This window comes from Alligator sinensis, unplaced genomic scaffold, assembly GCF_000455745.1.
Source record: "Alligator sinensis unplaced genomic scaffold, ASM45574v1 scaffold703_1, whole genome shotgun sequence".
Taxonomy (NCBI): domain Eukaryota; kingdom Metazoa; phylum Chordata; order Crocodylia; family Alligatoridae; genus Alligator; species Alligator sinensis.
This window is the reverse complement of record NW_005842461.1, coordinates 372,724-385,904: the sequence shown is the minus strand read 5'-3', so window position 1 is coordinate 385,904 and position 13,181 is coordinate 372,724. Positions and strand designations below refer to the sequence as shown.

At 38.8% G+C, this 13,181-nt stretch overlaps 1 long non-coding RNA gene across 1 annotated transcript in view; it reads right to left on the bottom strand.

Annotated features, from left to right (window-relative positions):
* Nucleotides 1-13,181, bottom strand: part of LOC102375883 — a 29,567-nt gene that overhangs the window by 9,201 nt on the left and 7,185 nt on the right. The window lies entirely within an intron of this gene.

Genomic DNA, 13,181 nt, shown 5'->3' with positions numbered 1-13,181 from the left:
GCAGGCTCAGGGGTGATCTGCTGGCCACCTACAAGTTTATCAGGGGTGACCACCAGCATCTGGGGGAACGTTTGTTCACCAGAGCGCCCCAAGGGATGACGAGGTCGAATGGTCACAAACTACTTCAAGATCATTTCAGGCTGGGCATAAGGAAGAATTTCTTTACTGTCCGAGCCCCCAAGGTCTGGAACAGCCTGCCACCAGAGGTGGTTCCAGCGCCTTCATTGAACACCTTCAAGATGAAACTGGATGCTTATCTTGCTGGGATCCTATGACCCCAGCTGACTTCCTGCCCTTTGGGCGGGGGGCTGGACTCGATGATCTTCCGAGGTCCCTTCCAGCCCTGATGTCTATGAAATCTATGAAATCTATGAAATTTCTATTATCTACAATTACCTAGTAACCTGTAGTCCTAAGATCTGCTTCTTCTATCATGTTGTTATAACTCTTTGTCTTTGTTCTATCATTGTAAATTAGCATTCTGACATATTTGTAAAAGGAAAGCACTATGTAGATTCAACAGCAGTGAGCCAATTCAAGTGAGCTCTTATGAGATATGGGAAAAACACCTTCAGCTCTAGAGAAACCATGGCTGCCACGGGCCTGCAGGAGGAGTCATGGTCTCTCTGCCCGACTTTGCGGGGTCATGGTTTGCCGGTCTGTGGTCACTTCCAGTCTGGCAGCCAACCTTTCGTGGCCCGGGAGTCGGTTTAGAGGCCCCTCATAATGTGAGGCCCTAAGCAGAAGCTCACTTAGCTTGTCTCAATCTGGTGCTGGATGAACCAAGAGAGAAAGGATCCTCACCTGATATTTTTCTCATTCAAAGAGAATGTAATACAATCACCAGCTTGTCATTGCAGGGCTTTGGTAAAGTGTGGGAAGAAATTCTTCATTCACTGCAGCTGACACTGCCCAGCATACCTGTACTTAGTGTATGCTCCCATGGCCTTTAGTTTCCTCAGACAAAAAAAGAAAGTTTTCTTCAAAGCAAAATAATCAGAAAGACTTTGAGCAGTGATAGGGCATGATTCTGAAGTTGTTCTAGAATTTTACTAATTATTAAGCCAGACAGGGGCAGAGCAATATTATTGGCAATACTTTGCACCCATAATGGCAGAAGAAAGTTACTGTAAAATATCACTTTCATCTATGCACAGCATTAATGAAGTATATTTTGTTTAATCATTTACATTTAAGTCTATTAATTTAGTTAAACGTTTATTCCTGAAGACTATTTAAACAAAATTTTTTTTCATATTTATGTAAATCCTTCATTAAAATGTTGACTTTTCTAGTGAGAGAGATATCTAGATCTAGATATCTAGATATTTATCTATCTAGATCTATATCTAGATAGATATAGATCTGGCCTAATAATAGATCGATCTCTCTCTCTCTCTCTCTCTCTGTATATATATATAGATATACATATATATAGAGATATAGATGTATAGATACATAGATATATATATATGTATAGAGAGAGATCTATTATTAGGCCAGATCTATATCTATATATCTATCTGAAAACCAAAATATTAGGACAAAAATAGAATAGTTTTGTTTAAAATGTTACTGTAATCATTGCAGTTCAGTGCCAGAGGGCACTTTATACATGCTCCAGTGCACTTTGATGAAAACATCTACCACAATACAAAGCTCTCTGCCCTCTCAGTAAGGAAAAGCATTATACCTTAGGAGTCCCTGTCCATGATATATCATAGGAGATGCAGTTTGTCCACAGAACCTACCCCATATATGAGCATGGGAGCATAAGAAACCATGACAACATTTTTAGTCATGGTCTCTTATGGCAATAGTTTTGTTCTCATTGGAAATATGCTGTTTCTCCTCCCAAACCAGAAAAAAATTGCAGTGTTCAGGCATTTGGCATTTTAATAAAATTCAGAAATTTACTATGGGAATCAGACTCTTTTTATGAAGAATACTGTTCAGTTTTAAACCCAGTTTTCTGTCCAATCATACTTTCAACTGAACATATTTGACCATCTGTAATTATTTTTTTTAAATTGACTTAGGTGGTAGTGTCTTCCTCTGCATATCTCCAACACTGATGAAGACAAGGTTAATTCCACAGAACTTCATCCCCAGAGGGCTGAAAGCCCCAAGCTTAGAAAACATAAAACAGAGGGTCTCACTGAAGAGGCTATTGAGCAATTCCTAGAAGTTGCTGAATGTCCAAAGCTGAGCATCTTACATGAAACAGTCAGCAATTTTTGGAATCAAGCCCAAAGGTTATCCCTCTACCAGCAACCGTCAAAGAGCTTGCCATTCTGTTGAACTGCAAATATTATAATAGAAGTGGCTACTGATAGTTTAGACCCTGAGATCACATGCAGAATTCAGGCTGACATTGATATCAATGAAAGGTGTGAGCATGGAGTAAGGACACTTGTACCATCTAATTTGTATCATCAAATTAAAATACTGCAGTGCATAGAGCTGGAAAATGGTATCTGGGAGTCATTAATAAATAGCTGGGCCAGAGGAAGGCAAGGTTATCACCTTTTTGTCAAAGTAATATAGACACTTCTCTTAATGAATAGCCCTAATCACTCGTGGACGATAAATATAAAGGCATACAGACTGAAAAGCTTTGCAGACTGCAGAACAATAACTAGATATTAAGAGTTGGTTTCTCAGAACTGGACAAAGTGAATTATTAGGAAAGATTCTTTTTTACATAAGAACTGCAATAAGACATTTTTTAAAAGCTATATCCATAAGAGCATAATAATTTCTCAGACTCTACTTCCAGAAAGGGGGAAAAATGCATGGTATAAAGAGAATGTATATGCTGACCTTGCTGGATCAAAATGCAAAGGTTTTGCCTCACAATGTCACTAGTGGTTTGGAATGAAGAACTTGTCATTAACATTTTTAGAGTTCCTAGGTATATTCCCTTTAAGAAGTCCTCTCTAAAATCTGCATTCTAAATTATTCTGCTGCCCCTGCCAGGTCACATAAGTTCCATTGAAGCTGAACCCTCTTTTGCTTAAGTGATGCAGAAGAACAATTTCTCATCTTTAGCCTTGAATTGGACTTTGTAAAATGGCAAAAAGTATATTTTCTGTTGAGTGTGAGTATAAAAGAAAAACAAACTGAATTAAAAAGCAGTACCAACAAAGTAGTTGCTTTGCTTTGAAAAACAAGCACTTCATACATTTGGCTTTGTAAATCTGCCCATCTTCATTTTACATACCCAAAAACTATTTATTTTCAAAAAAATTTGGAGATGATGGCTTTTTCACAAATTCATAAAGCTCTTTTATGTAGCAAAATCATTAAGTGTGAAAACCTCCAAGAGATTAAAGTGGTATTATGTAGTTGGTCACAAAAAGTGGTGAGTGTCTCATTCTTCCAACTGAACCAGTTCCATCCCCAAAGCTCAGCATATTGTTAAGGATGCTGTGTGTTTGGAGGTCCCATTTTTCTAGATTAAATATAAAAAGTTCTGGTTCTTTGTTAATTTTAAAAATCTACTTGCACTTTTTATTAATTTATGAATATCAACCTTGTGTCCTGACCAGATAACAAATGACAGACTACATTCAGCTTAATTAAATATAATTGGTTACCATTTATTTACTTGATTCCTAAAGATGCAAGTATTTATGTTTCTGCTTTTCTATATTAACCTTTCCTTCCCCAAAGAATGGCTTCCGTGGAGGAAGAGAATGAAATTGTGGACACCATTCAAGCCAACAGAAAGACATAATGACTTCTGGGAAGCCAAGATGTCACCCAAAACATTTTATGATCTGGAAAAATAAATAGTATCTGTTGAACTTGCATTTGATGAACACTGTCTCAGTCAATGCCATGTGTTTTAAATCACTGTATTTTTATGAATAATAAATGACTGAGTGCCTTAAATGGCTGAATATGACAGTTATTACTGGAAAATAATGACTCTGTGTTACAGTGCTATAAGCATCTCTCATAAGAAGGCAAGAGTTTTAAATGCCATAATTCCATGTGTTGGCTACAGGAGGGGATAAGCAGGATTCAATTTGACAAAAAAGGGTTGATATTCAGAATATAACCAGATTATCTGGAGAAAACATGGTAAAAAATTAAGGGGAAAGGTTAGGGTTTTATCCTGCACCATTGAAGTTATCGGGAACATTGCCATAGACTATAATGCAATCAGAATAAAACTTTCGTAATCTGAAAGGCAGAAGCAACTGTCATATATTTAGATAAGAGAATATCACCCCAGCCAACATGTATATTGGAATAAGCTATTGAATGGATAGGTGTTTGCATTTGAAGTCTGCCTATGGTTTCATTTTTGACCCAGCAGCTTCCTTTTAGCTGAGGGCTATCCAACTGCTAGCCCATGAAGGGTTAATTTGCAGCTCCCAGTGGTGTAATTGGGGGAAAGTGTGCCCTGGCCACCAGCTCTGTGGGGCTGGAAAAAAAGTGATTGCATTTCTGGTGGCAACTACTCTAACTGCGCAACTGTGTCCCTACAATACTGGCCACTGCTCTCCCTAATTGCTCTGGCCCCCAGCATCTTGGGCTTCCCCTCCGCTGCCTTACCCTGCCCTAAGAGGCAGGGTGGTGCAGCATGGTGCAGCCTGCAAGGCTAGAGGAGCCTGCAGCTGGAGAACTGAGAGTGGGGATGGTGTTGCAGCAGAGAGGCACCCACAGTGTGCAGTGCAGCAGGGGTGGGGAGTGCTTGTGGGGGCAGTGGGGAAGTGCTTGCAAAGCACAGGGCAGTAGCAGACCCCATGGCTTGCACTATTGCAGCCTAGAAGGCATGCCTTGATGGTATGGCCCCCAGCTGCTTAGAAGATGAACAGACCTGTTTTAAATTACAAATCTTTGACATGCCTGGCTTGTTCTTGCTGCACCAGGTGGGCCCACATGAAAGTATAGAACCCAAAGGAATAACTAGCAAGTTTTATCCTAGGTAAAACCCTGTTAGAAAGTGCAGTGAGTCTGTGTGTGCAAGTCCTACCTGCCTCGACTATTGCTACTGTGGCAATGTCTGTCAGCTCTTGGCTGATGCTGAAGTTGCTTCTACAGTGGCATGGGGTCCCTGTGCCTGGCTACTACTGGTGCCGCACCATGAACTCTCCAGGGTCCCACCATTCTGAGTCAGCCTTGGGGCTAGTGCCCCGCTTGCCCACTCCTAGCTCATGCAGACTGTGTTTAGCAGGCAGAATTCTTCTGGGATGGTTATGTGCCTAAATAAGCCATTGTTCTCAAATCCAGATGACCAGTTTCTGCCACTTCTGCTACCAAAAATTTGACATAGATGTGCATATGAACCACATGTATTTTGTCATGGTGCTGTTATTTGCAGAGCCAGATAGTTTATTTTAAGGGCCTCATTTTAATCAATGGCTTTTAAAAATTAATAATAGCCTGCATTTATAAAGAGGAGAAGCATTAAGAATGTCAATTTTATTTAGGTTAAATGATTACTGTGTCCTTAAGAAAAAAGATAAAATAACACATAACCTGCTAATGATCTGTTATTACCTCTTTGATTCCTCAGCTCAAGAAACACCCTCAAGAAGGTAATGCTTGCATTTTTAATGCAGATCCAACATAAAAACTTTGTAGGCTTCTGTATATAATTAGGAAACTCCATTAGCTGATTAGAACAGTTGCATTCTAGTTATATCACTGGCAGAGTCATATTTGATCTCTGAAAAAATAAACTGATTTTTTTTTCTCCCCAAAGAGCAATTCTTGAAACCCTGATATGGGAACTACTCCACAGCAAATGTAAACCTGATTATAGTATCAGTGTCAGGAAAGTAAATCTGCTGCTGCTTTTTTCTTTTTGTCTTTTTTTTTCCTTTTTCCTTCATGAGGTTTTTAAGAACAAACTATTGACTGACTTTCAAAATGTATTAAGCCTACAACTCCAAGATCTTATGATAGAATTTATAGGAAATTTGTCTCTTGGGAAAGTAAAGAGATCAAAATGCCTTTAAGGAAATTATAGACTTTCTGTTTGAAACAGTCTCAAATGGTTTCATCTTATCCAGTATTAAATAGGAGTCATCTACTTTAGTTTTTGTCTTCTCCTTCTCTTCAAAGGATTCCATAAAGAAGCAGATGACTTGAGGAAATTCTTGACAACCAGGATGTGGGATGTGGTCATTTATGTTCTGATCCAGGTGTGACCTTTTAAGGCAAGGAAGCCCCTAATTGGGCTAAGTATGACATTGATGCAATGAGACTGCCTATGCTGAAGCAAGTTCAGCTGGCTGTGAAAAGTCAGAGTAAGGAGAAATAAGTCTACAAAAGTCAAGGATTTTTCATGGGTAATATCTTTTATTGGACCAACTACCTAGTGAGGATAGACTTAGACAAGCTTTTGTGAAAGCAAAGGTCCAACGAAAAATTACGTCTAGCAGCAGGAAGTTATAAAACTGTGCAAGGTGTGAGAAGTTCATTAAAAAATCATCCATGCCAGTTGGACTAGGAAGAATCTGTGATAGAGACAGGGAGAATTAGCAACAGAAAGCCAAAATCAGTATTAAAATGATATTTTGGAGGAGGATGTATCCCTTGAAGTAGGGTATACTGTCATGGTTGCAACATTATTTAAGTAGGTGGGCCAGCAACTATGGAGATAATTTTTGGTTTACTGCAAACCCTGAATAAACAGTGGCTGACCTAGAATCAGTATTTCCCCCCTGTGATATGCTTCTATAATTTCAAATGATTCAATTTTAATTCTCTTTGGGTTTTTTTGTCATGTGACTGTGAAACCCATTCTGAAAATATTTATAAAAGCCATAAAGTTCAATTAAAGGTCTGAAAAACTTGACTGAAAAGCTTCCAGGTTCAAAAAGTTGAAATTAAAAATCATAGGTGTTTTTGTTTTTATATTTTAACTACAGGAAGTTAATTTAACCAAAATATCTTTATTACAATGCTAAGGATCTTGCAAACGTGTATGAATTCCAGGATAATTTTCTTACTTCTTCTGTTATGTTTTATATAAGCTACGTCCCCTGTCATGAATGCCTGCCATGAATGACTGAAAGCATTTTAAATGGATGACAATGTTGATGGTACCTGTTGACTATTTTTTTCTGCATGTATATTTTGATTCTTGGAGACCATGAAGTGGAGTGCATTATAAAGGCTGGAACAGATGTATTTCTCACTGAATGAACTGACAAAATGCAAGCTCTGTAATTTAAGGCTCTTGTCATGTGTTGGTTTGGCTCTTTGCTAGGATCACCTGTATGGGAGATAGTCACTCCACAATGGGTAATACCTGTATTTCAATACACTTGTACATGCACTAGTATTGAGAAAAATATAGCATATAATTGATGTAGTTTTCTTTATACTTTATACTTCTTGAATTGAGTAAAATTCACCCATGTGTAGAAGGCCCAGATAATAAGTCCCACTTTCACCCTAATTTATGCTATGCGGTACACCACAGGATCAAGTCCTAATGGCTATACATGTATTCTTTAAATGTATTAAAATGTTCTGCTAATGATATGGCTGCAAAGGCCAGCTTTCAGCCTAGGCCATATTTTTAATTAAAAAAGCAGGGACCGTATAAAATAGGATTCCATAATGGAAGGACACATTTACACTATAAGTATACACCAGGCACTATGTGAATACTGCATTACAACTTTCAAATTAAAAAAACAAATGAAAGAATTGTTGTCATGAGAGTTTTAGTTTAGGGTCTAACTGTCTTTTTTGTTTATCTCAGTCCATTGTCCTGTTTTTAGAAATGGCTATCACATCTATTGGTAGGCTTTAAATGAGAATCATTTCAGTAACATTATGTTAAATTACACTGGAGTTCCTATGGAATCATGTATTACATGCACCTGAATACCAAAAGAATTCATCATGATTAAAGTTATTGCAAGAAATACCAAAGGAAGTAAGAATGATTTGCCACTTATTATAAAGTGTTGCCCATTTTGCAATAAAGTAGCCAATCATTATTAATTCATTTGGTATTCTTCATAACATTAATCATGACTAATTCATTTGGAATTATTAATGTAGATGTAACATGGAATTCCACTGCAATTTAGCTATTTATTTAATGTATCATTAATTTAAAGCATTATCAATCCAAAATGTCAGCAGTTTTATTCAAATGCTATAAGGCATGCCTTCATTTGAAACTAAAAGATTCATTCTCATGCCATTGCAGTAAACAAACCTTTTGGTTCATAAACAAGTAATCCTGTTTCTTTTAATGGGAGGAAGTAATTGTGTGTGTGTGTGTGCGCGCGCGCCTGTCTTTTCAAATACCTGGGAAGGAAAGCAAGAGAGTTAGCCAGAATCAGAGCCCAAATTCAGAAAAGCATTGCAGCCTGGGATTACTGGTTTATGAGTAGTTTCGTTTTCAGTGGGGTTACTTAGAGCTGAGCACACATTTAAGTGCTTTGTGGCCTAATTTCATCTTCATCTGGCCAATGAACTAGACAAAGGCTTCATGTTTGGGTCAAAAGTTGAAAAGTTCTCCTGACTGTCTGAGTATATTAAAGGTCCAGTGGTATTTTTTACAAGCTTTGGAACACCAGACCATGTATCCACGCCAAATGCTAATTCAGAAAGCTACATTCTTTTTTTCTGCAATTCATCCACCTTTTACAGTGTTCACTTTCTGACCTGTTTTATATTAGGCATAGAAATGGTCAGTACCTCCCCAACTCACTATTATGCATCTAGGGCTCCACCCATGCTTTAACCCCAATATTTGATTGGTTATGACACTAATCTAGAAAGCCAGATACCCAGGTTCTAGGTGCCTCTAGTCCAGAGGGTTTTAAATGTGTATAATTTTAACATTCCCACACTATGCTCTAACCACCACCCCTCCACAGGTCAGACATTAGCTTGACACATCTTCAGTATTCCCCCTTCCCATCTAGGAGATATGCAAGGTCAAAAGAAAGAACACAAGCCAAAAGGTGCTGAGCTCAGTGATATAACTGCTGACTAGGCTAGGAGCAAGCTCTGAATTTGAACAGGCATTCTTGCTTACACTGGGCAGAAAGTTCCCCACAGCACTGCTTTTTAGCCAATAACTATTAAATCCAAGGAGTAGTGGCTCAGCTTCAAAAGGAATGCTAGAGAGTCTGAATAATGTGTGGCCTGTGGCATGATGATTAGATTCCCTATACTAGAAACTCAAAAGTATGTGGGTTCAAAGTTCCTCTGGTTAAAGGGGCTCTGTAACCTGGGAATAGTATCCTAATCACTCAGATAATGGGGCTAAAATATAGGTGAATGCTTATCATGTCTCCAGAACTTTTGCTCAGCAGTAGCATAACTAGGTGTGGACAAGTGGACAACAATTAAGAGGGAGCCACAATGCCAACTCTTAGGGAGCCTATGCTGTAGCAGCAGGCTTTCTAGGGTACCAAAATCCCACTTATGCCTCTGAGGGCAGATATTACACTTAGGACGTGATTAGCTTGTTAATCACACCGTAAATAGCAATGCTGTCACATGTTCAGGGAATTAATGGAATGACAAAATGAGAAACCAGCCACAATAAATGTCCCACAAAATCTGCAGAACGTTTTTGGTGTTGGTTTCTATCACACCGTAAATTGAATGTGTGGCAAGATGACACTGCACTGTGGGGCCTGGTTTACATCCATGTGGTATAGCCTTGCATGGAACTGCACCTCGTGGCTTTAGGAGTGGAGCTGGGAGCCCATCAGCTGATGGGCTCACTCAGTGTTGGCAAGCTGGCAGCCTCATGGTGCAGCCCTGCACCCACAATTTTCAGAGTGGCACGGTGTGGGGAGCACATCAGCTGGACCTGGGTGCTGGTTTGAGGCAATTTACAGCATTCATCCCAACCCAACACCTAAATATGCCTTACTCTCCAGCTCCTGAAGAAGCTGCTAAGCAAGAGGAGCACTGTGCTGGGTTGGAGTGAGCCATTGGGCTCACCTTGACCTAGCACCTGAACATGCCTTGCTCTGCAGCTCTGAGGGAGCTGTGGAGCCAGGCAACCAACCAGCTGTGTCCAGGTGAGCTGAGAGTTGCAGGGGAAGGTTAAATTCCACAGTGGGGGAAGCCCCTGGACTTCCCTGAATGGGAACCTTGCTAACCCCAAATGATTTGATTAGGATTTGTCCCTGATTCCAACAATCGCACATCTTGCATGCATGAGTGGCATGACAGGAGATGTGATTGTTGGGACTGGAAAATCAGGTCCCATCATGCCATTATTTTAAGGTCTTCCAAGGGCCTGATACTCAGGTACACATGCACATGGCTGGGTATCTACCAAGGCAGTTCATAGCCTACTATACATGCTCACGTTATGTGCATTTGCATATGGGGTCACAGGACAAAACCATGGACAGAAATGGCCGGATAAATAGCCTAAAAAACTGTCATTTAGATGCACAAATAGAAACAGAATTCTGCCTGTAACGGTTTGCTCTACTGCAGCAGAGATGTCATGGGTAAAGCAATGTGTTAGGCAGTTTTTTCAGACTTGAGAAAATGTGCTTGATGTCCAAAAGCTGTGCCACAGTTTCCCGAACTATATAGTTGGTCTGATAAAAGATATCACAAAAAACCTTTGCTTCTCACTGGTTTTCACAAAGTTCATGGATGCATTTACCTAAAAATGACACACAAGCAAGCAATAAGGTTCAACTGCAGCTCCTGTCTACAAGAAGAACAAAAGAGGTGGCAAGTAAAGGAAGGAAAAGAAGAAAACAGAATAAGCAGATCAACAAGTACTGAATCAAAAGCTTCTGGGTTACTTGAGGGAGAGCAGTGAGGAAAATAGACACTTGTCACTTAGTTTTCTTTTATGAGAGTTTGGCAAAGCATGCATTGGCATTGTTATCAGAAGAGAATTATATAAATGCAAGTCATTATCACTGTCCATTTGGGCATGAAAGCTAGTGGGAATGAAACCTTGTCCCCACTAGCTGCCTAGCAATTTTATTTTCTATTAATTATGTGTTTTGGGGGGTTTTGCAAACAAAAAACTAGAATGGTTATGTGTTACTATAATTTTAGTTGAGCATTGTCACACATTTCCAGAGACCACACAAAAATGTGGAAACTAGTAAACTTCTAACTAATTAAAATTCAAGGGAGGTGTAGATTTCTGCTCAAGTCTGGAGAACGCAGTGTGGATAATAATAAAGTTGTAACTGACTAAAAATTCCTGGGGGAAAACAACTTTTCATGGTGGCCTGCCTGGCACAATATGGTGTGCAAAAATAAAAATAAAAAAGCACAGGAGCTTCAACGTGACTATAAATATTTAACACCTTCCACTTCCATCCAAACAACACATGTAATAGTAACTTTTAAAATTACTGTGGTCACTCTGAAAGACATTAATTGCAACACAACAGGGCAGCCTTTATGCCACATAATTGTAGGTTACTGTTGCTTATGATATCTGTCAGGGCTGTGCAAGTATAATCAAGAGTAGTATTTGGCTCGTGGAATTTTATGATGAAGGTCCCTGTTTCTTGTTGCTGCTGTTTCTTGTTATTAATCCTCTTTATCATTTCACATGCATCATCTTTTGTTTGCTCCCTTAATTCTGAGTGTGTTTGGGTTTTTTTGTACCTAATGAACATCATTCTTATCAGCCTGACTGTCAGGTTCAGATTTATATACTGTAAATTTAATTGCTTCACATTTCACTTCTTGATAAGGTTCTCAGATGTTAGGCTGTATTAAGGGTATAGAGAATAATACAGGAATTATTAGAATGCCATTCTATAAACGGAGGTTACATCCTCATGTTGAATACTGCATTCTGTTTTAGTCACACTTCAGAAAGATATAGCAGAAGCAGAAAGGTCCAAGGAAGGGCAACACAACTTATTAGTTGGGTGGGAAACAATTGCATGAAAAGAAACTAAAAAGATTCAGATTATTTAGTGTGAAGGAAAAAGAATAAGAGATGACATATGTGTAATAATGATTGGTACAGAGAAGGCTATGTGGGCACTCCTATTTAGCCTGTTCTACAAGAAGACTCAGAGGGCATATGATGAAAGGAAAAGACAACAAATGTAGAAGTGATAAAAATGAAATACTTTTTATTGCAATGTATCATGTAATTAACCTGTTGAACCAACTGCTGCATGTTATTATTGAGTAATAATTGAGAACTGCTTAGGAAATTTCAAAAAAGGAGTAGGTAATTATATGAATAAGAGGAGAAGCTATAGTTATAGTAGATAGGATAAGACTGTAATGGATATCAGTATTTATCCTTAGGAGCATAATATGATCATGAGTAGGGAAGGGTATTGTTGTTTATTGTTATTAGGCACCAGATGAGTATTTGTTACTGTATGAAAAGCCTTACATCATGCAGTCTACCATATGAGACCCTGACTGCAAAAAAACCCATACTGATATATCTTTCTGTCCATGTGAAGCTCCACAGAAGTGAGTGAAGTTCCGTATGATGTGCACCCACAAATGCATGATGAAGGACTGCAACAATAAATAACACAGGTTATTCTAGATGATCGATAGCATAGAGTGCTATTTTCCTAATAAGTATGTGATAGCATAAAAGACATTATAATTTATATGAGTTAACACTAGTAGTGCTGGCAGAAAATGTATGTTTTTAAGAAGGCTGACTTTGCATACCCAGGGCAACAGAGCTACTGATAAGAGTGAATACCACTATCCATTTTGTGCAACAAGTGTTGGCCAATATTTTCATTTTTTTTATCATAGATGTAACACTTAGAATCCTCCTTTGCATCTTCTGTATCACATGGATGCATATATGTCCACACTGAATGGGGAGTAATATTATAAACTGTTTAAAACATGGCAATTTCATAGCTAGATACTTGCTATTTGGGCATAGAAAGTGAAATAGGACTCTGACAAAGTAGCTCCATTCCAAGCAATGGAAAACTGCTAAGTTCAGGGGAACAATATATTACCCACAGGGTACATCTACACAAGATGTTTACTGTGCAGTTGTCTAATTACCTGCACAGTTAACATCTCAGCACCTACATGTGTGTCCCTATTAGAGTGCATAAAACTTATAAATTCTCAACAAAGTAGTATTTATAAGTACAAGTACTACCCTGCTGCAGAGTTTTTCATGTGCAGCAGCACATGTGTAGATGCTGCTCTGGCTGCCTGGGGCATGAGGGTGCTTCAGTGTGGGG